Raw genomic sequence first — 27,088 nt, 5'->3', positions numbered from 1 at the left:
TACACTATTGTTAAATAAATAATATAACATTAAGTTCTAAACGACACGAACAAGCAGAAACTAAAACATAACGGGAACAAGAACTTAGATAATAAAAGAAGAAATCTTGAACTTCACGGTTTGACTTCATAAATCAAAGTAGGTGAAAGTCACCAAAATGAGAAAATAACAAGAATCTTTTGTAAATTGAGTTGTGAGGAAATGAGAATGAATGGAGCTCTATTTATAAGTGAAGTGACCTAGAGTTGTTTCAATTGTATTAAATTGGTCAAAATACTTAATGGATCATGAATGTCATTTAAAACTTGTAATTGGTCATAAAAATTAAATTGTAACCTGCAATTTATATTCAAACACATTTATTATCATCATAAAGAATTTTGACCAAGATTTAAATGTAGTAGGAATGTATTTTTCTTCATCTTTTAAAATCAACTAAGTAAAAAAAATGTGACATAATTAAATAATAATAAAAAAAATGTACTTTGATTATACGTAAGTAATGTTATCTATGCGACATTTGAACAAAGTATATATATATATTAGTAATGGTTAATATATTTAAATAACTTTAGGAAAAGCTATTACATATGAAATATATAACATATGATTGTATTTATAACTAAATGGATCACCTCGACTAATAAAACGGATTAGTTTTCAAAATATATTTCTTCTTTAGTCCTTGAACTTTGAGGTGCAATCTATATGAAATAGAATTTATATAACTTGGATATTTTTATATTTTACCCGCACAGTTTGCAAATTGTTTTATCTTTAAAACATTGACTTTCGTTAATTGCGCAAAATGAATTGAAAGCGACAAATGATAACCGTAAATCCTCGGAATTCAATACGAATAGAAAATGAAGGTATGATAAACGACAAACATGAGTATATTAAAATGAAAAACCGGGTCGGTTTAACGAACACAATACTAACTCAAAAATGACGAATGTCACTTGAAGTGAAACTTAAGAATCTTTTAATAATATATATATTTTTATATATTTATAAACAAAAACCGAAAATTTGAAATGGGTCGGGTTTTCAGATTTGAAAAGTAACGAATGTTACAGATCATTTCCCCCTATTTTACTGTTTTTAAACGTTTTGGGGACATATGCGTACCTATTCACATATTCTATCATATACATATATATATATATATATATATATATATAATATAGGAATTAGGCACCTCTTAAATTTTAACAGATACAATAAACAATTCTACATGTACAACACATAATGTGTGACATCTGACCCGATCCGACCCGACCCAGGTACCCGTTTCTCTGACCCGATCTCTTTCTTTTATGATTTAATATTTATTTATACTTATATTTTACTTTTAATAATAATAATATACTTTTCCTTCCCGCCTCTTTCTCTCTCTTTCTTTCCGCTGTTCCGTCCCTCTCCTTCTCTCTTTCCGCCTTGTTTCCCTCTTTTTCTTCTAACTCTTTGCTTGTCCTTTGTTCCTTCCCGCCTAAGGTTGTCTGCGCAGCTCCACGCGCCAGACTCCCTTACAAGGAATCCTGCGTGAAGACCACCTGTTTCAGCGATACGCGAGACGAACTCTTCTCGCAGCGCGTTAAGAATTGTAATTCTTCTCGCCGTGCGCGAAGGACGGAAGTTCTTCCCGCGACGCGCTAAGGATTTGTAGTTCTTCTCGCAGCGCGCTAAGAATCGTAGTTCATCCCTCGACGCGCGAAGAATTATAGTTCTTCCCGCGGCGCGCTAGGAATTTTAGTTCCTCCCGCGGCGCGCTAAGAAATGTGACTCTTCCCGCGGCGCGCTTAGAAATGGTAGTTCTTTCCGCGACGCGTTAAGGATAGTTCTGTCTGCCTTCGCGCTCGCGCTCTCTTGACCTTCTGTGTCAGCCTTCTCGCGTTAAACCCTTTGAGTTTTCTTCTGTTTAATCTAGCCGTTGCTTTTGAGTTGTCTTATCTTTTGAGCTGTTGACCTAATCTGCTTTATGTCTGAAAAGTTACTTTCAGCGCAGCATGCGCACCAACCCCATTGGTTGACAGATAAAGTGACTGACATAATCTTTTGAGATCTGCTTTTGCCATGCTTGACCAGTAACTTTATCTGTCCTCTCCCATGCCTTTTTCTGAATCCTGTCAACCTTTTCCTCTTTTTCCCTGCTACCATATCTTTTGATATCTTTACTTTTCAGAACTTTTTACTGTTGATATCTTTTCTTTTACTTTTGGAGATCTTTTCTAGGGTTTGTGTCCCCTAGGGTTTGCCTATATATAGTACTATTTTCTTAACACTTCACACACTACACTTATTCTCTTCCTCCCTTTTTGCTCTCTGCCGTTGTTCTTCAGCCGCCTCCCTCCTCTCTTGCCTCCGTTTTCTCCTCTCCTCTGCCCTGTTTTCCGGTAATATATTATATATAATAACTTATTAATTATGCTAACTTATAATCAAGACTTAAAACAAATCATTAAAACAATAATCTTGTTTATAGGTTAACTTGTGCTTGTTTAAAGTTGGTTCTTGCTTTATCTATCATCGCATCTTTATCAAGTGAGTAATCTCGTACCTAATCCCTTTTTATTTTTAATGTTTTGGGATGTTCATGTGTTCATACAAACTTAGAGTCTTAAATTTGTTTATGAACTTTAGTCGCGCAGTATCACATGTGTTGAGGACGTTTACTTGGCTGTTTATTTGTATGTGTGTATCATTAACCGCTTTGTTCGGCCTATTCCGAAGTTTTCATGGATCCATTAGATGAACACGGGAGACCTATCGTTTACGGTTTTCTTTGTTTACACTTGCACAGATGTTTTTCTCGTTTTTGTGCTCAATTGGGAGCACGGATTGAACTATGAACTATGAGCTATGATCTATTTAGGCTTGATCACAATCTGATTGCACCCTTGTTAAACACCAGACATACACATGTTGCGCGCAGATTTATTGCTATCTATGTATTGTATTAAACTTGATTTCTCACCAACACGCAAGTGTTTGACGTTTATTTTAACACATGTTCAGGTTTGCAGTAGCCGTTTTAGAGCTTGTGGACACATAGGACGTTTTTACTTTTGGACCTAGATTAAAATGTATCAAGACAAGTTATTGCTGTTCGAATATTTTGATTTATAATATATTGATTTATGTTGATTTATATTATGTGTTTGCTTTGCGCGTGCGCGAATGAATGTATTTATTAAATATTGACACCCAATAGTGTCACGAGTAATGAAACAATATGTGGCGCCCCGATGTATAATCCGCCTTTGGTCGGGGTGTTACAGATTGGTATCAGAGCTCGTTGACTTTAGGATAGGTGGTTAGACGTAACGGCCTAGAATACCTAAGAGTCCCTTCTCGCGCATGAGAGAAATCTCATGTTTGCGCGCTTATTGTTAATTACTCGTTATTTATGAATATGCTCGCGCTTGCGCTGTATATGATTTTATGTTTTATTCCGCGATATTTCGATTTTTGTGAATTTCGATTTTTATTGATTTTACTTACATATTCGTTTGTTGGGATTGAAAATCCGAAAAGTCATGGTGATACATGAATAGTTGATTTTCAATTTCCATTTACGATTATGTTCTGAGGTTGGAGACTTGAAAAGTCATGGTGATACATGAATTGTCAACCTCCAATACTCATTTTCTTGTATGTTTTATATTGAGGATTGAAAAGTCATGGTGATACATGAATCGTCAATCTCCAATACTCGTTTGCTCGTATATTTTAAATTGGGAATTCGGAAAGTCATGGTGATACATGAATTGTCGATTCTTGATTCGAATTTGTTACCTTTATTAAGTCTGCATTTAGGATCATTTATTTTACTTTAACTGTTGACTGTAACTGACTCCGTGAAACCAAGCTTTATAAGATTAAAACTTTGCGCTAAAACCAAGATATTAACTAAAATTAAAATTTTTATAGAATGCCTCCGCTATCTCGCCGATTTCAGAGAAGAGAAGCCTCGCGCATGCGTAGACAGCAACGTTCCCAGGAAATGGCCGCCGCGATAGCCCAAGCCTTGAGCCAAAACAACACCTCGAGTTATAACATTAAGTCCTTTAACGCGGGTAACCCTCCAAAGTTCACAGGTCTTGAAGGAGCCACCGTGATGCTCCAGTGGCTTGAGAAAATAGAAAACACTTTCCTTCACACCCAATGCCCCTCAGACAGACGAACCCTATATGCTTCCAGTGTCCTGGAATCCAGAGCGCTTACATGGTGGAATGGAGTAGCTCATGCGCGTGGCGCAGAGGCTGCTTCTAGCATGACATGGGAGGAATTCAAGGAAATTCTTACGCGAGAATTCTGCCCTCCCAACGAAATTAAGCGCCTGGAGGAGGAATTTTGGAATCTTAAGCAATACAGCGGTGAAGCGCGCGAGTACGCGACGCGCTTCCATGAACTAAGTTTGCTTGTCCCTCACCTTGTTACCCCTTCCCGCCGAGCCATAGAGAAATTCCTTGGGGGTCTCCCCATGGAAATTCAAGATTCTGTATGGGCCAGAAACCCAGTTACCCTCTCTGACGCCATTGAGTTGGCCGCTGTGCTCAGCGACAACCATGTCAGAACAGGAACCCTGTTCCTGCGGGGAACTGAGAAGACCAAACTCACCAAGACTGCCCCTGAACCAACAGAAACCAAACCTGAACCCTCAAACCGTAACAACCTCAAGCGCAGGCGCAAGGCCTATGCGCTTACCAACCCGCCCATTGTCCAGCAACCCACCTACCAACCTCCAGTTTACGCGCCTAACCCACTGTCAGCCTACCCAACTCCCCCTGTAGTTCACAACTATGCCCTAACCAATCCAGCACTCCCTGCCCCACCAACTAAGAAACCTTACACAGGAAACCAACCCCTTTGCCCAACCTGTAGACTTCACCACCCAACTCAGACCCCGTGTCGACAATGTAACCGATGTGGCCGCATTGGTCACTCAACCGAATACTGTAGAGTCCCTTCCGCCAACCCAATTGCGCCAACACCACCAGTCTACCCGCAGAACCCACAATCAATCTACCAAAACCCACGACCCAGGTCGTGCTATAACTGCGGTGATCCCAGTCATTTCCGGAACGCGTGCCCGAGACTACAAGTGCAAATCACACAAGCGAATCCGGTGAACCAGATTTCAAACCAAGTGACGCGTGGACGAGCTTTTAATATAACCGCGCACCAAGCGCAAGCGAATAATGACGTAGTTAATGGTACATTTTTGCTTAACGGATTTTATGCTTCTATACTTTTTGATACTGGCGCCGATCGAAGTTTTATCTCTCGCGCCTTCGAGCAGAAGCTTGCGCGACCGCGCAACGATTTAAAAGAAAATTTTTCAGTTGAATTGGCTAATGGTGAAACTGTTTTAATAAACTCAGTGATTAAAGATTGTACGCTTAACCTTAACGAAAACGATTTTCTGATCGACCTCATCCCCATGCCTCTTGGAAGCTTTGATGTTATCATTGGTATGGACTGGCTCTCGAAGAATCGCGCCGAAGTTATTTGCGCCAAGAAATTGATTCGCATACCTCGAGAAAATGGTGATATTCATATTTACGGCGAAAAACCCTCCAGTGGTCTTAAACTTATGTCTTGCGCCGAAGCCCAAAGACTCATGCGGAAGAAGTGTGTTGCATTCTTAGCCCATGTGGTTAAACCTGCTGAAGAGAAGAAGCTTCGCGATATCCCTGTTGTGCGTGATTTCCCTGAAGTTTTTCCTGATGATCTTCCTGGTATCCCTCCCACTCGTGAAGTCGAGTTCCGTATTGATCTTGTCCCTGGTGCTTCCCCCGTGGCTAAATCTCCTTACCGTCTTGCGCCCGCTGAGATGCAAGAATTGGCAAGTCAACTTCAAGAGTTGACCGCTAAAGGATTCATTCGCCCTAGCTCTTCGCCCTGGGGTGCTCCGGTGTTGTTCGTTAAAAAGAAAGATGGATCGTTTCGCATGTGTATTGATTACCGCGAGTTGAACAAACTCACCATTAAAAACCGGTATCCCTTACCGCGTATTGACGACCTCTTTGATCAACTCCAAGGTGCCTCTTGTTTCTCGAAGATTGATCTCCGCTCTGGCTATCACCAGTTGCGCATCCGCGATGAAGATGTTCCGAAGACTGCTTTTCGAACTCGTTATGGCCATTTTGAATTCTTGGTCATGTCCTTCGGTTTAACCAACGCACCCGCCGTTTTCATGGATCTAATGAATCGGGTGTGTAGGCCTTTCTTGGATAAATTCGTGATTGTGTTTATCGATGATGTTCTGGTGTATTCTAAGACCAAGGCCGAGCACGAGCAACATCTTCGGTTGGTGTTGCAAAAGCTTAGAGCTGAGCAACTCTATGCTAAGCTTTCCAAGTGTGAATTCTGGTCTGATGAAGTACAGTTTCTTGGTCATGTTGTAAACAAGATGGGTATTCATGTCGACCCATCCAAAATTGAAGCAATCAAGAACTGGATTACGCCATCCTCTCCTTCTGAGATCCGTTCCTTTCTGGGCTTAGCTGGTTATTACCGGCGCTTCATTTCGAACTTCTCGAAGATCGCTTTGCCTTTAACAGCTCTAACGCACAAAGGTAAACCATATATTTGGGGCTCGAAGCAAGAAGAAGCCTTTCTAACGCTCAAGCGTTTGTTGTGTGAAGCTCCTGTTCTTGCGCTACCTGAGGGTAATGATGATTTTGTCGTGTATTGCGATGCATCCAACCAAGGTCTCGGTTGTGTTCTTATGCAACGAGGCAAGGTTATCGCTTATGCATCGAGGCAACTTAAGGTTCATGAAAAGAATTATACAACTCACGACCTCGAACTAGGTGCAGTTGTTTTTGCCTTGAAGATCTGGAGACACTACCTTTATGGTACTAAGTGTATCCTCTACACTGACCATAAAAGCCTTCAGCATATCTTTGATCAAAAGGAACTTAACATGAGGCAACGCCGATGGAACGAACTCATCAGCGATTACGAATGTGAGATCCGGTATCATCCTGGTAAGGCTAATGTGGTAGCCGATGCGCTCAGCCGAAAACCCTGCCAGCTTAACTGTATTTTGCCGCGCACGCAGCTTCACTTTGCGCCGATTCAGAGCAATCTTGAATCACGCATTCGCGACGCGCAGCGCGCATCCATCAGTAATGGTAACCTTCGCGCCGAGTTAGCGTGTGGCACGGAAGCGCATTTTGTCCCTAATCTGAGTGGAATTCTCTGCTATCTCAATCGCATCTGGATTCCCTTTGATGAGAATCTTCGCGCTGATATCCTGAGTGAAGCGCACAAATCTCGGTATTCTATTCATCCTGGCGCTGATAAGATGTACAAGGATTTGCGCATAACTTATTGGTGGCCCGGTATGAAAAAGGATATTGCTGTGTTCATAGCTAAATGCCTGACTTGTTCTAAAGTAAAAGCTGAACACCAACGCCCATCTGGTTTGCTCGAACAACCAGAAATTCCTACGTGGAAATGGGAATGTGTAGCGATGGACTTTATTACCAAGTTACCTTTGACAGCAAGCAAACATGATAGCATTTGGGTAATAGTGGATCGATTGACTAAGTCTGCTCACTTTCTGCCCATTCGTGAAAACTACCGTGTTGAGCATCTCGCGCAGCTTTATGTCAAGGAAATTGTCTGCCGCCATGGTACTCCTTTGAGCATCATATCCGATCGCGATGGCCGTTTTATATCTCGCTTTTGGAAATCTCTCCAATCTGCGCTAGGAACTCGCTTGGACATGAGTACGGCATATCATCCTCAGACTGACGGTCAGTCTGAGCGAACTATTCAGACTCTTGAGGATATGCTCCGATCTTGTGTTCTTGATTTTGGAGGTAATTGGGATTCGCACCTGCCTTTGATCGAGTTCTCTTATAATAACAGCTATCATTCCAGTATTGGTATGGCCCCATTTGAAGCACTTTACGGTCGTAAGTGCCGCTCCCCGATTTGTTGGAGCGAAGTGGGTGAAACTCAAATCACAGGACCAGAACTTGTTCAAGAGACAACCGATAAAATCGCCAAGATCCGTGATCATCTGCTGACTGCCAGTAGCCGACAGAAGAGTTACGCAGATCGTAGGCGGAAGCCTCTCGAATTTCAAGTTGGTGATCTTGTTCTCCTCAAGGTGTCGCCCTGGAAAGGTGTTGTCCGCTTTGGGAAGAAAGGTAAGCTTGCTCCTCGATATGTTGGTCCATTCAAGATTCTCGCGCGTGTGGGAAAAGTTGCCTACAGACTTGACCTGCCGCCCGCGCTCAGTAATGTGCATCCAACGTTCCATGTATCCAATCTCAAGAAGTGTTTAGCTGACGAGAACCTTCACATTCCACTTGATGAAGTTCAAGTTGATGAAACTATGCATTTCGTTGAGAAGCCTGTTGAGATTATGGATCGCGAGGTTAAGCAAACCAAGCGCAGTCGTATCCCTATCGTGAAAGTTCGCTGGGAGTCCAAGCGCGGAGCCGAGTTTACATGGGAAAGGGAAGATCAAATGAAGATCAAGTACCCGCACCTGTTCTCTGCGCAACCTACTTCGAGATAAATTTCGGGACGAAATTTCTTAAAGTAGGGGAGACTGTGACATCTGACCCGATCCGACCCGACCCAGGTACCCGTTTCTCTGACCCGATCTCTTTCTTTTATGATTTAATATTTATTTATACTTATATTTTACTTTTAATAATAATAATATACTTTTCCTTCCCGCCTCTTTCTCTCTCTTTCTTTCCGCCGTTCCGTCCCTCTCCTTCTCTCTTTCCGCCTTGTTTCCCTCTTTTTCTTCTAACTCTTTGCTTGTCCTTTGTTCCTTCCCGCCTAAGGTTGTCTGCGCAGCTCCACGCGCCAGACTCCCTTACAAGGAATCCTGCGTGAAGACCACCTGTTTCAGCGATACGCGAGACGAACTCTTCTCGCAGCGCGTTAAGAATTGTAATTCTTCTCGCAGTGCGCGAAGGACGGAAGTTCTTCCCGCGACGCGCTAAGGATTTGTAGTTCTTCTCGCAGCGCGCTAAGAATCGTAGTTCATCCCTCGACGCGCGAAGAATTATAGTTCTTCCCGCGGCGCGCTAGGAATTTTAGTTCCTCCCGCGGCGCGCTAAGAAATGTGACTCTTCCCGCGGCGCGCTTAGAAATGGTAGTTCTTTCCGCGACGCGTTAAGGATAGTTCTGTCTGCCTTCGCGCTCGCGCTCTCTTGACCTTCTGTGTCAGCCTTCTCGCGTTAAACCCTTTGAGTTTTCTTCTGTTTAATCTAGCCGTTGCTTTTGAGTTGTCTTATCTTTTGAGCTGTTGACCTAATCTGCTTTATGTCTGAAAAGTTACTTTCAGCGCAGCATGCGCACCAACCCCATTGGTTGACAGATAAAGTGACTGACATAATCTTTTGAGATCTGCTTTTGCCATGCTTGACCAGTAACTTTATCTGTCCTCTCCCATGCCTTTTTCTGAATCCTGTCAACCTTTTCCTCTTTTTCCCTGCTACCATATCTTTTGATATCTTTACTTTTCAGAACTTTTTACTGTTGATATCTTTTCTTTTACTTTTGGAGATCTTTTCTAGGGTTTGTGTCCCCTAGGGTTTGCCTATATATAGTACTATTTTCTTAACACTTCACACACTACACTTATTCTCTTCCTCCCTTTTTGCTCTCTGCCGTTGTTCTTCAGCCGCCTCCCTCCTCTCTTGCCTCCGTTTTCTCCTCTCCTCTGCCCTGTTTTCCGGTAATATATTATATATAATAACTTATTAATTATGCTAACTTATAATCAAGACTTAAAACAAATCATTAAAACAATAATCTTGTTTATAGGTTAACTTGTGCTTGTTTAAAGTTGGTTCTTGCTTTATCTATCATCGCATCTTTATCAAGTGAGTAATCTCGTACCTAATCCCTTTTTATTTTTAATGTTTTGGGATGTTCATGTGTTCATACAAACTTAGAGTCTTAAATTTGTTTATGAACTTTAGTCGCGCAGTATCACATGTGTTGAGGACGTTTACTTGGCTGTTTATTTGTATGTGTGTATCATTAACCGCTTTGTTCGGCCTATTCCGAAGTTTTCATGGATCCATTAGATGAACACGGGAGACCTATCGTTTACGGTTTTCTTTGTTTACACTTGCACAGATGTTTTTCTCGTTTTTGTGCTCAATTGGGAGCACGGATTGAACTATGAACTATGAGCTATGATCTATTTAGGCTTGATCACAATCTGATTGCACCCTTGTTAAACACCAGACATACACATGTTGCGCGCAGATTTATTGCTATCTATGTATTGTATTAAACTTGATTTCTCACCAACACGCAAGTGTTTGACGTTTATTTTAACACATGTTCAGGTTTGCAGTAGCCGTTTTGGAGCTTGTGGACACATAGGACGTTTTTACTTTTGGACCTAGATTAAAATGTATCAAGACAAGTTATTGCTGTTCGAATATTTTGATTTATAATATATTGATTTATGTTGATTTATATTATGTGTTTGCTTTGCGCGTGCGCGAATGAATGTATTTATTAAATATTGACACCCAATAGTGTCACGAGTAATGAAACAATATGTGGCGCCCCGATGTATAATCCGCCTTTGGTCGGGGTGTTACATAATGCATAAGGTTAAGAGATTTTAGAGGTAGTATTATCCTTTTATCATCATTAGTTAAGTAAACCATTCTTTAAAAATAATTACACCCTTAGTCCCTCTACTTTAGTTCTCTTTTGTTAATTTAATGAATATTTACACATTAATCCCTTATTTCAAACCAACTACCCCTACAATATTTAAACGATTATAACTTTTTCATACGTTAATATTTTCTAAAAATAATAACATCATAAAAAAAACATTTCATTCTAGTTAATTTGAGTATGATATTGCTATAGTTTTTAATTTTATGAAAATTAACACGTGTTCGAAACCGGGTTGCGCGCGTATTCGTATTGATAGTGCGTCTAATGTGATTGGCTCGACTCGAGTTCAATTTGGATTCTACCAAAGCCAGCTTGGAATGAAGTTCAAGTCGAGTTCGAACTAGACTTGGCTCGGCTCACCTTGACCATTAACAGCCTTTAAGCGTCATTCTCCGCTGCATCGTGCGGGCAAACTACTAGTATATATATATATATATATATATATATATATATATATATATATATATATATATATATATATATATATATGGTAAGGTTAAAATGAAAACTCACTTGAGTTGTGAAAACCCGCGAAAACCCTATGTAACATCGTTTTTTTTTGTTACATGTAATATATGTTGTAACATTTAATACAAAACATCGAAACATAAAAAAAAATGTTTTGCTATTTTTTAACATTTTTTTACTAATTTTTATATATGTTTTCAAGAGAGAGAAAAAGTTATATTTATATTTACATTTTTATTCACTTTAATTGTGGACCACAAGATTTAAACATTAGTTAAAAACATGTGGTTGAGAATGGGTTTCTAGAGTTTTCACAACTCAAATGGGTTTTCATTTTATACTTAGCCTACACACACACACACACACACACACACAAACTCGCAAACATAATTATTGTGTGTAATTCAATTAAATGCTAATTGCTATTTGTTAAGTGTTTATATTCTATCATGTTTCGGAGAGGTCCATTTGAAGTCTAGCAAGTCAGTATGATCATACGCCGTCGTAGTAACCAAAGCCCGTTCGCATGGCGATGGTAAACCAACAATCTCAATCAGTCATTGTAGCCAATGCCCATTCGCATGGCAACGGTTAAATGGCACACTAGCATGTTTATGGTTTGTTTGTGATTTGATTGATTATTACTCACATATGTTTGTTTGCGCATTTAACATTTATCATATATCATATTATATATTATTATTATATTCATGAATATTGGTGATCATCTCACTCAACATGTGTTGTTGACAAACTCTATTCCATTTTCTACGCATATGCATGTTATCACGTGACTTGAAGTTTGACGTGAAAGACATCTAGAAAAGACCATATGGAACTTAATGAAGACCATCTTTATTTAAATCTTGATTGGATTATTTGATTTAAATTATTTGTTTGTGTTATGAATATTTGTGTGCACTGTAATTTGAAATAATTAAATTAATAGATATTGTCATTTTAATTATGATAGTACCTTTGAGCTGTGAGCAATCGGCTCATGCCCCCGCATTTTCTCCTTAGGTTGGGGTGTGACAGGTAATCGCGGGACTCGGAAGACCATTCGCAAGTTGAGAGAACTTCACCCGCGGAAAAAGTACTTAACACATAATAACTCAAAGAGTCAAGCGAAGGACACATTGTACATAAAAAGCAGGACAACGCGTAGCGAGTGACGTAGAAACCAATCTCGGCCCAAGATTCCTAAAATTTTCACGATTGCACGTTAGGCCGATCACATGAGGCCAACGTTGTACCGGCATTGACATGGACCTCCGTAGGCCAGCTATCATGGCAAATCAGAACCTCTAACGTGCTCAGCCATGTAAATAAAATGTTATATTAAGAAGGACAGGTGGACCAAATTAACCAATTTTTACAAACCCTACGTGGCCAGTTGGAGCTTAATTTTACTTACGTTTTTTTACCATTTCGATTTTTGTCTTTGTTTTATTTCTCTGTTTTTTTTTTTCTTTAATATTTCTTTTATTCAGTTTTGTTTGCTATAAGAGTAGCACCAATATCAAAATATTTCCAACAACAAAATGTCAATAACCTCAAACTATCAACCACCATCATCACCACCACCGCCACATGTTGCCACATGTTGCTCTACTTTCGAGTGCGGGAATGGGCCACTTGACCCCGATCCTTCGGGTAGCTGCCATGCTAGCTTCCCACAACTGCCACATCACTCTTATCAACGCCCAACAACCACCATCCACTGCTGAGTCCACACACATTTCCGCCTTCCTAGCCGCACACCCCACTATCAACACCCTCAACTTCCACATCATCCCATACACGCCTCCCGACCCCACCACCGCGGACCCATTCTTCGTCCAATACGAAGCCATGTCACCACCTCTTTCCGCCATCATTTCCGACATCGCAGCAAGTGCGGGAGCATACCACGTGGCCGATGATCTTGGCTTACCGCACTATATCCTTTCCGTCACCTCGTTCGTCGCACACCTCCCGTCTTTGATCCAACTTCCATAAACATGACGGAAACCAAAACCCGGGATCAGGTTCTAATCCCGAGTTTGGCTCCATTCGAAATCTCCACTCTACCACCCCCATTCTTCATACCAAACCATATATTCACTAATGTTGTTGTATCAAGCTCTTTGGCTTTAAGAAAAGCTAAGGGCATTTTGGTCAACACTTTCCATGCATTTGAGCATGAAACACTTGAAGCACTTAATGGTGGCAAATTAAATCCAGATTTACCTCCTTTTCTCCCAATCGGGCCATTAGAACCACACGGGTTAGAGGTAGCGGATTCCAGACCGCTTTGGAAATAGAACGGCGTTGTCTAACGAACAGATAACAGAGTTAGGAAAGGGTTTGGAGGGAAGCGGGTACAAGTTCTTGTGGGTGTTGAAATCCAAGATTGTAGACAAAGAAGATGTCGGAGAAGTTGAAGAATTTGTTGGAGATTCGTTTATTCAGAGGACCAAAGATAAAGGTGCTATTTGTTAAACCAGTTTATTATCAGTTATTTTTAAGTTTGTTTGTTAGTTAGTTATTATTGGGCGGGGTCCAATCTGGCCACTAGGTGAGTAGTGTGCCTAGTTTACATACATTAATATTATTTTCATATGAAAAATGATTAACAGAGAGTGGAAGATGATGTGACGATGATATAGTATTGAATGATGAATAAAATGCATAGTTACACAAACTTATTTTAATATTATCATTATACTTAGATGGTTAGGTTTATGATTATTTTTTTTTAACTACAGAAAAATATTATTTATTAATATTGATTTGTTCTTTGTTTCAATTCTTTTAAAAAGGGATGGTGGTGAAAGGATGGGTGGATCAAGAGAAGATCATAGCACATCCTGCAATCGGGTGTTTCGTCAGCCATTGTGGCTGGAACTCGGTGATGGAGGCGGTGGCAAAAGGGGTACCAATGCTAGCATGGCCACTAGGTGGCGATCAAAAGGTGAGTGCTGGAGTTATGGAGACGACCGGAGTAGCAGTATGGGATAAAGGGTGGGGATGGTTGGGGGAGAAGGTTGTGAATGGTGAAGAGATTGCTGAGAAAGTGATGACTGTGATGATGGATCGGAAGTTAAGGGAAAAGGTGAGAAAACTTGGGGAAGAAGCGAAGGACGCCGTTAAAGTTGGAGGGAGTTGTGATAAGGTGTTGAGGGAGATCATTCTAAACCTTCAACACTAAAATCTGTTGAATGTTCATTTGACTATTTTCAGCCACTGCGGTTTGTTATGAGAACTTCTACTTTCTTATGTATTGTACTCGTTTAATAAATTATCATATGCATTTCTGCATATGAAGACTTTGCTTATAAATTCCCCATTACTTGTAAGGTTGTCCGTAACGCTACAACTCATTCTTTTCACACATGCCTGGTCAACATGTCATATTAGTATTTTTACCCAAATACATTTTTACCTCAAACACTACTATACTCATATATCATTCTTACATGCCACCTTTTTTATTATTTAATTATATATTTTGTCAAGACAAAAAGAAAAGAGAAAAAACTAAATATATGAACATATGAGTGAAAGTTACATGTGATGTACTACAATTTCATCAGGCTCAACATTTATGAACATGTGATGTACATATATGCTAAGTAAGATAGAATTTGAGTCATATGAGTATAGCTTGTTTGAAAGTTCACATAGGAACTGTGTTTTATTGCCTATTATTGTAATAGGTAAATGTACTCTCAAATTAATAACACCGATATTGTGAGTTAATTTCGTATTAATCGACCCGTAAGCTGTTAAGACATCTAGAGTATGCAATGTAACTACATTGCTTCTGAATCATATGGCTTAATCTGCCCAAACCCTTAAATTGCATAACACAAATGGTTCTATGGTGTAGTTAGCAGTGAAAACATTGAATGCAGCTTTAAAAGTGACAAGACATATGGCCAAATATCTAACAAAATTTATAGCATTGTCGGTTGCTAAGCTAACTACCTCCTGAATATTGTTGAATCTTCAAAATTGGATTTAGATGTAAAAGAACGGACACGAATGAGATTCAAAAATACTGATGCTAGTTGTACTGGTTCATGTTTATCGCAAGAAATTGTCATTTTCAATATTATATATATGCAAAACTTGTGATTTCTTACTCAACTTTATGTTGACAAACCTATTTATTTTCACGCATGACGCAGGTAGCTTTTTGGGATGAAAAAGAAGTTAAAGAATATATTGGACCTTAGATTGCATGACGAATAAAGTTGGATTTTATTTTTAGTTACTTAATTATGATGTATTTCCCTTAAGACAATATTTGTTTTTGTGTACTTGAATGCTTTATGAAATAAACAATTTAGATATTGACACATTTAATTTACTCTAGTGTCTTTTGAGTTATGATACAATTATGTCGCGTCTTGGCATGTTCCGCCGTAGGTTGGTGTGTGACAGAAGTAGCCTCCACAGATAGAGAGGTAAGGCTGTCTACATTTTACCCTCCTTAGGCCCTTCCATAGCTTTGCTATTTACCGAGTACGATGATGATGATGATGCAAATATTACAACGACTTAATTGCAGTTTGCACCCTATAGTTAGCACGGTTTCATTGGTTGCAACCCTTGTCTTCGATTTTTGGCATCTGACACCCTGATGTTTGTAGGGTGTGGTAAATTAAGCCCTGCTATCAAGTCAGCCATTGGTTTGACTCTTAAAAAGGAGTAAGGCCAGGGATAAAATCGTCTTTTTCACACACTAATAATGATGATGATGATGATGATGATATTATAGATATTAATACGGATTTTGCTTTTCTATTGATAATAAGAAGAATATTTCTTTAATTTTTAGTTAGGAAAATAAATACATCTTGTACGAATAAATACTTTTATTAAACTCAACAAACAATGATCAAAAGTCAAAAACAATTTGAAAAATTACAAATCCACTAAACAATTTACATAAAAACCAATAAATTCAAAATTCATTATCTTCTACGACAAACTTCACCAAAATGATGACTAAACTCTAAGCAACCCAGTAAAACCTAGTAACCTGGCTGAACCTAAAATTGGATTTGATGGTTTGATTAGTCTGCCATCGAATAACACGTCGGCATCACTCTCTCGGGATATTCTCTCCAAGGTTGTAGATTGTGAGGAAGAATAAGAATAATTGAAGGAACAATTAACGGGATTTGAGAGGGTTCAAAATTTATATAATACAAACCACATGGTTAGGGTACAATAGTTTTTTCACTCTTTTTAACACTTTTTTTAACGGTTGATTTGATAGCATGGTTCAATTTGTCACACCCTATAGGCGTCAGGGTGTTAGATGCAAAAGTCGAAGACAAGGGTAGCAACCAATCAAATCGTGCTAACCAACTGCAACTCTACGGAAAAATGGCATTTGAGGGTGTTTGGATACATGTTTCAAAGTTATTATTATTTTCTTTTTGTAAGAATTTATTGCCCTTGTGTTAAAATATGATTATCTTGACCGTAACTATTTGGAGTTTTAATAATTTCTCCAAACCTTAGAAATTTGGTTATTACTTGGTAATCACTTTTGCAACACATCCAACCACCCTATCTTGGTTCATAGTACCATTATAATCTATTATTTAGGCCAACATTTTAACATTATATAGCACTTGAAGAAATGAAAAGTAATTGTGGGCCCTATTTGCTTGACATCATAAGATTAGATTGATGGGCTTGCTTGGGTCGGTTTTGGGTGAACAAATGAAAAGAATTTGGTTTCGGTTTTTGTTTTCATAATGGGTTCGATTCATTTATGGCTTTGTTATTAAAATTTCGAGGCAAAAAAATGACAAAAATAATGAATTTCTGCTTGAAACTTTAGGTCTAAAGTTTTTATTAACTAATGATGAGTTGATTTTTACACATTTAAGCCTAAATTTTTGGGCCACACCATTTATTTCTTCTTTTTAATAAATTACTAAACTTCCAAAAGAAGTCTATTTTTTTGGTTTTTACGGGTTTAGTTATTTAAGTTTGGTTTGGTTTTTTCGGTTTTTGATGCATGTAAACCGAAAAACCAGAAATTCGGTTTTCGAAAAAAAAAATACATAAAATCAAAGTGTTGGCTTTGAGTTGGGTTCGGTTAATGATTAGTTATTTCGGTTTTATGCACACCCCTTGACCCATGAATTGGATAGTGGTTGTAAAATTGCATAAACTATTAACTTATAGTTTCTTAGAAATGGTTTGTCCTCTACAAGCTTGCAACAAAATTGTACAAAATAGATTTGAAAGCCAACTTTCATTTGAATAACTTTATTTATCTTTGAGATTTTTTTTTTCAAAGTAGCCTTTTTTATGATTTTGTGGCAGATAAAGCATGCTGGAGTTTGCATATAGGGCTGTTCACGAGTCGAGTCCGAGTCAAGCCAGGGTGGTTTTGAGCTCGGGGTCGAAATTAAACGAGGCAACTTAGCTAGGCTCTAGCTTGATTTTGAAGTAAAACGAGCTTAAGATCGAGCCGAGCCATGACTCGAGCCGAGCGTAGGCCGATTTTTGTGACATTCGTCAGTTTTTCGATTCGTTTTCGTATTTGTAAACCCGACCCGTTGGGTCGTTTCGATGTACTAAATATTTTAATAAAGTTATTCACGACATTTAATATTCATTATTCGATGTTCGTTGTCATTCAAGTATTTATAAATTCCCGAGCCTTAAAGTAATCAAGCCGTACGGGTTAAACACGTAAAACCGAAAACTATTTAATTTAATTATAAAGTTTAGGGTTAAAAAATGTAAACTTGAAAACTTTATTTAACTTAAAAGATATTTATATTATCATTTAAAGGTTCTTTAAACTTCTGGGGCTAATAGTGTAACATTTTTAATTGAATTTATATTAAAATAAAACCCTACCCGCCTCCCCCCACCCCCGTTTTTCCGGCCACCCTCCGGCCGCCGGAAGCGGCGCCGGAGGTGACCCAAACACCACCAAACTTCGTCGTTTTAACCAAATAAATATGTAAACGCGTTTCTCCGTTAATATAAAACATTAACCAACTATTTAATTGCGTTTAACATCCGTAAATCACCTCGTAATCATCGCCGGAAAATCCGGGTAAATCACATTAATGCATTGACGCGTATACACTCCGATTAGTTGTATAAATAGGGACCTAAGCCTTGTTACAACTCGCTCATAACCTTCTTTCCCTCTAATTCTCTCTACAATAGTCGTAATAATCCGGCAAAGCTTCGGCTCCGGCGAGTTCTTGTTCTTCACCAAATCAACACCTTTTGAGGTAATTGTAACATGTTTTTGATTAGTTTTGATCCAATAAACAAAAACCCTATACTAATTTAAACACACATGAAACAGAAACTGAGATTGAATTATTAGGGTTTATGTTCTTCATGTGAAGAAGATGAACCTGAAGTATTATATATATAATGATTCTTAACTCTTAAACGAATATCCTTCTAGTTCAACTGGTTAAACTCAATTCGCTCATTTTTTTTGATTTAATAAACTGGCCCTGTTAATATTATTATTAATAAAATTCCTTTGAAACAGTCATTATATTTATATATTAAGAACTAAACCATAAACGAATATGCAGTCTAGAGCAGCTGGTTGAAAACAAGGATTATAACACCAAGACCCGGGTTCGAAACCCGGGTCAGTCATGTTTTTTTTTGTATTAATTAAATTCAGTTTATTAATATTAATTAATTCTTAATCAATTAAAAATCATAAATAAATCATAAAAGTCTTTATAAATTAAATAAAAATTACGTAAATTAACTATAAAATATAACTCACCATCTCACCCTTAAAAACCAAGTTTCTCGTTTTCATAAGCCGCTATTAAAAATCATTTAATAATCGCAAAGTAAACTTTAATTCTCTAAAAATCGTTTTGTTAAAGCAACAATTATATTTTCGACTTGTAAACAATAGTTCAAGCTTTTCGAACATATAAACTTTGTTTTCTCGCCATTAAAGTGCTTAAATTGTATTAATAACCAAGTCGTCGTTAAAACATAAATAATAATATAATAATCTAAGAGCCATAAGATTCGTAATAAAATTATAAAATAATAACTCCTAAATTCTAAAAATTATTCTTGCAATTAAGCAACTTTAGAATCCCGTTAGAATAGCCGTTAAAAGTCGTGTTTATTCTTATTTATAGTTCGTACGGATTGACCGCTTCGGTTTCCTTTAACGCCTTCAAGTTATTCTTATTTCTTTTTCACTACAACTACTAAGGTGAGTTTTTCACCACCCCTTTTTAATGTTTTAATGTTTTGGGGTAACATATGTATCCTTATAAAGATTCAAGTATTATTTCTTCTATTACAAAACTACAATTCGTACATGGACTTGTGTGTTACTTGTATTACTTGCACGAATATTACTTGCACGATTGGGAAGCCTCATTAAGTATGATCATACGCCCCCCTTTGCACTCTGGTCCATTTGTATCGAGTGGAAAAGGGCCTCATTATCCAAGTACGTTGGTTGTTACCAATTGGAAAGGACCTTACTTGCGCGATTATCCAAGTACGTTGGTTGTACCAACTGGAAAGGACTTACTTGCTCGTTTATCACATGTCTATGAATTGTATGGTTTTTATGTACGTATTTAAACTGTGGAAACTCACCAGCTATATTTATAGTTGACCATATTTTATACATATGTTACAGGTACCGTGATTAGAGGTTGAAGTATTGAAGACACTTGGATTACTTAGGGTATTTCAATAAAAGAACTATTGTTATGGTTATGTTTTGGTTTGAACTTGTATTGTTACTTTCGAACTTGTGTTACTTGGCTTATTAAATGAATTAATATTATTATGGTCACTTAACAGTGCCACGTGTGTTTGAGCATCTGTACGTCACACTCGGGCGTTTCCGCTTAAGCCGGGGTGTTACAATTTTGGCTCGGTTACAAAATGATTCAAATCAGCTCAGGATGTTTGAAATCAACTTTTTATAGCTAGTTTTATTCGAGCGAGCCACGAGCCCGAGCTTCGAGCCTCGAGCTTTTTAAACAGCCCTATATTGCATAGCATGATGCTGCATCTAATGATTGCTTTGGGTTGAAGTTTACAAAGAAAACAGAAAAAGAAATAAGTAAAAAATGGTGAGATAATGAATTTGTTTTTGGAGTTCTTGTTTTAAATCTTCAACACTAAAACTTTCGAATTTTCATTCGAGTGGTTTCAACCGTTGCAGTTTATTATGGGTACTCCTAGTTACAATGCTTATGTATCGTACTCGTTTAATAAATTCTAAAGGTTATCATATGTATTTCAATGTTTGAAGACTTCGATTATATATTCGCAATACTCAAATAAATAACATAACAAGATGATACTTCGATTATATATTCTAAAGGTTATTGATCAATATGGTTTAATCTGCTCAAAATGATATTAACAGTAAGTATTCAATAATAATATTAATTATTGCTTAATAAAGCAAATGGTTCTATGGTGTAGTGGTTAGCACTCTGGACTTTGAATCCAGCGACCTGGGTTCGACTCCCGGTAGGACCTATATTTTTTTAATACTCCAGTGGTGGGACCCACCAAACTTTATAAAACTCATGTTTATGAACTTTTTACCACTGATGCATTTTTAAATTTTTAGCACTGCCGGTTGCTAAACTATCAACCACCCCACTATTGTTGAGCTTCAAATTTTGATTTATATTTAAAAGGACTGACACGCGAATGAGAGCTCGTTTACATTCGTTTGTTTAGCTTTAACCGAAAAAACGATTAAGTAGGGACGGTTAAACAAATATATGTTCTGGCTAGTGTTTGCATTTGTTTATTTCCGTTCATTAATGCTATAAATCATTGTCGATGAATGAATATAAACAGTGAAAATGAACGTGTTGCTTGTTCGTTGGCCGACTACCTAAGGCTTGGTGTAAGTGTTGCAGTGACGGAATAAAGTTAAGTGAATATGAAAATAACAAACATAAAAGAATTTGTGTAGTTGCAGTGGCGGACCTGCACCAAAGGTGTAGGTGTTGGCCGACCCCTATAAAATATTTTTCTTAAAGGTATATATATATATGTTAAAATTGCTATCGACCCTTATAAAATGTTGACACCAACCCTCTTTGAAGAGGTAGGTCCCAGCAGAGCCCAGTTGGACCCGCAAGACTCACCTTAAACAGGGACGTCTGCGCAAAGACCAACTGGTTCCGCAGAACCAACCATGCTCGGAGACATGACGTCCTTACGCGCAGTATGCAAGCTGGTCCCGCAGGAAATGCCTCCCAATGGTGAAGGACTCCGCCTGTCCCCGCAGCCTCGGATACAAGCCATTAGGGACTGGCCACCCGCGCAGCATGGCTACACGCACAAGGCACTTAACTCTCCCGTGTCACCTGAAGGAATGAGCAAAGGCGGGAGGGGGAAAACTCCCGCCTAAATGAGCCAGTCCGTATGATGGAGGATCTTTTGTGTGATACCTGACGAGGTACAGACAAAAGATCTGACCAAGAATGCGACAGCTCACTGACAGCAGCATGGCAGACAGCACGCCACAGCACTGTGACCAATAGCCGCCGCCTACCCACCAACTCCTGCCATACCACGTGCCTAGCCTGTAGTTGGCAGAAGAGGAAGAGTGCACGACACGCCTGCTCTGTGTCAGCCGCTACCTATCCACCACTCACAGGCAGGGCACGTGCATAGGTTACAGTTGGTAGCGTGTTGGGCCGGCTAATCCCCATGGAAAACCTTACAAAAACCCTTTTCAAAACCCTCTGCTTAAGTCCAAAAGTTCACCTCACTTTATTAAACATGCATGAGACGAACATTGGACTGGGGGGACTTGAAGAGGTAGGTCCCAGCAGAGCCCAGTTGGACCCGCAAGACTCACCTTAAACAGGGACGTCTGCGCAAAGACCAACTGGTTCCGCAGAACCAACCATGCTCGGAGACATGACGTCCTTACGCGCAGTATGCAAGCTGGTCCCGCAGGAAATGCCTCCCAATGGTGAAGGACTCCGCCTGTCCCCGCAGCCTCGGATACAAGCCATTAGGGACTGGCCACCCGCGCAGCATGGCTACACGCACAAGGCACTTAACTCTCCCGTGTCACCTGAAGGAATGAGCAAAGGCGGGAGGGGGAAAACTCCCGCCTAAATGAGCGAGTCCGTATGATGGAGGATCTTTTGTGTGATACCTGACGAGGTACAGACAAAAGATCTGACCAAGAATGCGACAGCTCACTGACAGCAGCATGGCAGACAGCACGCCACAGCACTGTGACCAATAGCCGCCGCCTACCCACCAACTCCTGCCATACCACGTGCCTAGCCTGTAGTTGGCAGAAGAGGAAGAGTGCACGACACGCCTGCTCTGTGTCAGCCGCTACCTATCCACCACTCACAGGCAGGGCACGTGCATAGGTTACAGTTGGTAGCGTGTTGGGCCGGCTAAACCCCTTGGAAACCTACCTTCGGCTATAAATACCCCAATGGTATGATCATCTTACAACATCTTATCTTATCATATATACCTGATATCTGCTCTAGCAATCTCTTAATATACTTTTATATTTAAAGAGCAATCTAGTCTGATTCTCACGCCGGAGGGTGGTCACAAGGAGGAACCCCCCCCCTTCTCAGTGACGAGCTCACGGTGTCTGTTTTGCAGGTTATCAGAAGAACCATCTTCCAAGGGTCTAACCCCTCGTGGGAAACAGCTCTCCAACCCCCAGGTTACCAGTAATCTGCCCGGGGTCTGGTTAGTGTTTCTTCACTCTTATAACCCCTGTGAAATTTTTTCTTGTTTTCGCCACTGTATAGTTGTATTAACAATGGAACAAGACATTTATGTATGTTAGTTTGTTTGATTAAATGGACACTAAATTGCTCATGTTAGTTCATTTATTAAATAAGCGAGCATAATTAAACGTACCTTTCGTAAAATGATTCATTGAACATCCGTTCATTTATTAAATAAGGGAACACAGTTATACTTGTTGATAAAAATCTGGTCCCAATGTCCTTTAGAATTCAACTAAAAATAGTTGTTACAACTACTCCTAACTAATTTTTAGCATCGGCTAGTGTAGCGTGCCTAACGTGTTTACCGCCCCCAGTTTTGTTGAATCGACAAGAATTCGATTAAACCCGAGTCTTTGGTTAATATTGCATTCGTGTATTTAGTTATTTACAAAGCCTCCGACTTGCGAGTCTTTGGTAAATATTGCATTTTGCGTAATACTTACAAAATAACACCGGTTAACCTCGTCACAGAGAAAAAGGTCTCTCTGTGACCACATCCTTATAAACCACCAAACTTAATATATTTTTCGTTCAATTTTCTCAGCTTTCGTCGGTCTAACCATACAACTTCAAGCACTGATATCTAATTTATATCAGCTTCTATTTGAACATGGTTTGTTTCTTTCGCAACTAGTGTGATAGAACATTTACCTAACGCAACGCTCAAATTAATAACGATATTGTGAGCTTCATATTGATTTATATGTAAAGAGTGAGACATTTAGAGTCTGAAATGTAACTGCATTGTTACTGAATTGGATGGTTTAACTGCTCATAAAAAACAAGAACTCCAAATACTGGTTATGCAATAAATATTGTTACTTTTTGTTGCTTACCAAAAATGGTTCTATGGTGTAGTGGTTAGCACTCTGGACTTTGAATCCAGCGACCTGGGCTCGACTCCCGGTAGGACCTTTTTTTTAATTTTTTATTATTTTTTTAACTTTTTTTAAATTTTTATTTCTTTTCTTTTAATTTTTAAAATTTTTTTATAATTTTTTTTAACTTTTTTTTATTTTTAAATTTTTTTTTAACTATACCACAATATTGTTGAATATTCAAACAGATTTACATGTTAATGTCCATTCTTTTAAAGTAATGTACACGTTTGTGTTTGTCTATCTTCATTCAATAATGATCTAAATGGACGTAAATGATGAAAATGATTGTGTCGTTTGTCTGTTTGTTAGTCGATTAACAAGGCGTGGTCCTAAAGTTTGATTGAGTTGATCTGGTGCATGATGGGTCAGTAGGTACTCCCTAATTAAGTTAGATTTATTACTAACAAAATGAGTTGGTTTTGGATGGTGTTCTTTCTTTCAAACTTCTTTTTTAGTTTATAATAAAACCGAAAATCTGATATACAATGTGCTGATAAAGCCAGTTGCTATCAGGGGATCCTTGAGCACCTGACAGTCGGTAGAGGTGGAAAAGAACTTATCGTTCTTTGATAACAACTTTCTATTTTATCTGGTGATTATTTTGTGTGTAAGCGAAATACTTTAATCTGAAAGTGGACTATCTATATAATTGAAAACATGAAACCTATAGCAAGTCATGTTGACTCATGTTGTTTAAATCATACTTGCACAGTATTTGCAGAAGATATATGTTGTTTTGGGTGAAGTATTCATGTTGACTCATGTTGTTCCCATGAGCAGTTCGACTCCTCTTCACACTCGTCCAACAATCACTTCACAACTCTGTTCTCCACGGACAAATGACGCACTTTGAGGTATCAACACAGCAATGTTTGTTCTCTCTCGAGTCTCGACAACCAAGTTTCACAGCTAGAAATCATGTTTATCATGTTATTAATGGGCTTTTTGTGGGTGAGTTGGTTAAGCTTGATAACCTAATGGTTGATTACGAGTTCGTCTTGTTTATTATGTATTAATTAGCTTATTATTATATGCATTTTAAACATGATAAGCAATTTTAAGAAAAACGTTTTCATGCTTTACCACCCTTAATGAGCATTGTGTATTTTTAAGCTTCACCACCCTTAACGATCGTGAGTTCGTCTTGTTTATTATGTATTAATTAACTTACATACATTTTAAACAATTTTAAGAAAAACCTTAAACAATCCTAAGCTCGACTTGAACTCGTGTACAACCTTAATGAGCCGAAGCTCGGGTACAACTCATGTAGCACACCAATGTGCCAAAAGAAATAAAAACTTAAAAAATACACCATGCTTGTTAAGAGCGAAGAAGCTTGAATGAAAACGTCAAGATGGCCAGACCCAACACAGATTAAATAATTCATAAACCGAGGTTGCCGAGCTCAAAATTTTCAAACAAAAATAATTAAATTCACATTGCATATAAAAACACATAAATTTTCACTACAAAGCAAACAATAAAATTAAACAAGCTTTTTCCAATGCTCAGCAAAGCTTGGACTAAGACACCAACAACAGACTCAAAATGTGTACACCATTTCACAAACAGATTTCGACTAAAACGACTAAATTGACACTACGTATAAAATATTTACAACAGGGACCCAGGCCCTAAGTAAGATTCGCCTATGGATCCGGTCTCAAATAACTCACTAGCGGCTCTCTTAAACCGCGTCATTTCATGAACGTAAGACAAATAAAATCGATAGGACTTAAAACCACATCAATTCAAAAAATAAAAAATAATAACAAACAAAAACAAAATGTAGGAAATCCTCTCGCTTTGTTGCGTATGAAAAGCAACAAAGCGGCCGTGGATTCCCGAGCACGCACGAACAAGCAGCAGTAGTATATTGTTCGTGCGTGCTACGCTTTAATTTACGCCAATCACGATTTAATTATTCTTTCTCCGTGTTTATACCACGCCACCCCTTCGTTTACGGGATAAGCGCTCGGCCTATGGCGTTCAATTGCATTTGTTTCTCACTCTCTTTGTTTATATACTCAATAGTCAAAACCCTAATTGGTTGTTTACGGTTTTACCCCTTCGTTGGGTTTTGAATATTGTGTGTGGGCTTTGGGTTTTAGGGGCAAAGCTGGCAGAAGTTCAAATTTAGCTTACTTGTATGTTATGGGCTCATTGCCAAGGCCCATGGTCCACACTCTTATTATGAATGATTGAAATGGTGTAAACAAGCCGAGCTGAGCCCAAGCTTGTTTTGTCAAGTTCAAGCTTGGTATAGGTGCACAAAATATCTGCATCTGGACCCGGCCCGAAACCGGTATCTGTACCCGGAACTGGACCCCCCGGAACCAGTTTTTACCTGGTCAAAACCAGACCCAAAACCTGGAAAAAAAACAGTCAGATACCCGACTATACCAGAAACCAGTTCTTAAAAATACCTGGATTGTGCACCTCTAAGTTGGGTTTGTTTATTATTTATTAATTAACTTACATATATTTTTTAAAAAAATTTAAATGTATTTTGAGAAAAACCTTAAACGAGGCTAAGATCGGCTCATTTAAGCTCTTCTTCTAAAGCTTGAGATTGGGCCATGAGTTGTTTTATCAAGCTCGGGTTCGGAACGTTTAGTATTTATTAATTAATGTATATAATTTTAATTCCTTTTATATATTTTGAGAAAGACGTTAAAACAACCTAAGCTCAGCTCGAGTCAAGCTCGGACTGCGGTGTGAAATTAATGCATGGAAGTCCAAAATAGGTCAAGTTTAAATATCCACAAGCAAACGAGCTTCCAATGCAAGGATCGAGCTCAGGCTTGATAACCAAAAAAAGCTTTATTTAAGACTCGAACTCGAAAAAGATCGGAAAGTTTCGAGCTTTTTATTGATCCAAGCTCGAGTAGCTCGCAAGCAGCTCGGCTCATTTGCACCCCTAGTGATTCACCCAGAAAAAATTTTGAGGGAGGGAATATTAGTTAACTTTAGAAGCGCGTATAGAATGATTCGGTTTGGTTATGGGTTAAACTTGTATCTATAACCACTGCTTTGATTTCAGTTTGATTAACCGCCTGGCTTTAAACATAAGTGGATTTAAGCAATTTTCGGTCATATATTTGACCAAATAAAATATAAAGAGCAACTAGTATGATACTAACAAAACATTTCCAATATATAATATATGAGATTGGTTTTAATGTTGATTCGATTTCTTTAATTCGGTTATTTATGCGCATACGACCATAATCGAACGATAAAAACCGGCTATCTAAA

General features: G+C 38.6%; 2 non-coding genes and 1 pseudogene across 3 annotated transcripts; all 3 read left to right on the top strand.

Annotated features, from left to right (window-relative positions):
• Positions 1 to 12,704: 12,704 nt before the first annotated feature.
• LOC143579817 (UDP-glycosyltransferase 13 pseudogene) lies at positions 12,705 to 14,353 on the top strand (annotated as a pseudogene). Its single transcript, XR_013143534.1, has 2 exons — positions 12,705 to 13,630; positions 13,965 to 14,353. The product of XR_013143534.1 is annotated as a UDP-glycosyltransferase 13 pseudogene (transcript).
• A 6,266-nt stretch (positions 14,354 to 20,619) lies between these two features.
• TRNAQ-UUG (transfer RNA glutamine (anticodon UUG)) lies at positions 20,620 to 20,691 on the top strand. The gene has a single exon. It is a non-coding gene; the product is annotated as a tRNA-Gln (tRNA).
• Positions 20,692 to 23,789: 3,098 nt separating this feature from the next.
• TRNAQ-UUG (transfer RNA glutamine (anticodon UUG)) lies at positions 23,790 to 23,861 on the top strand. Its single transcript has one exon. It is a non-coding gene; the product is annotated as a tRNA-Gln (tRNA).
• The last annotated feature ends 3,227 nt before the right edge of the window (positions 23,862 to 27,088 follow it).

This window comes from Bidens hawaiensis, unplaced genomic scaffold (assembly GCF_021521415.1).
Source record: "Bidens hawaiensis isolate Kalapana, Puna unplaced genomic scaffold, B.hawaiensis_p1.1 tig00029987_1, whole genome shotgun sequence".
Classification (NCBI taxonomy): domain Eukaryota; kingdom Viridiplantae; phylum Streptophyta; class Magnoliopsida; order Asterales; family Asteraceae; genus Bidens; species Bidens hawaiensis.
Note: the sequence above shows the minus strand (reverse complement) of the source record. Positions and strands in the feature narration are given on the sequence as shown.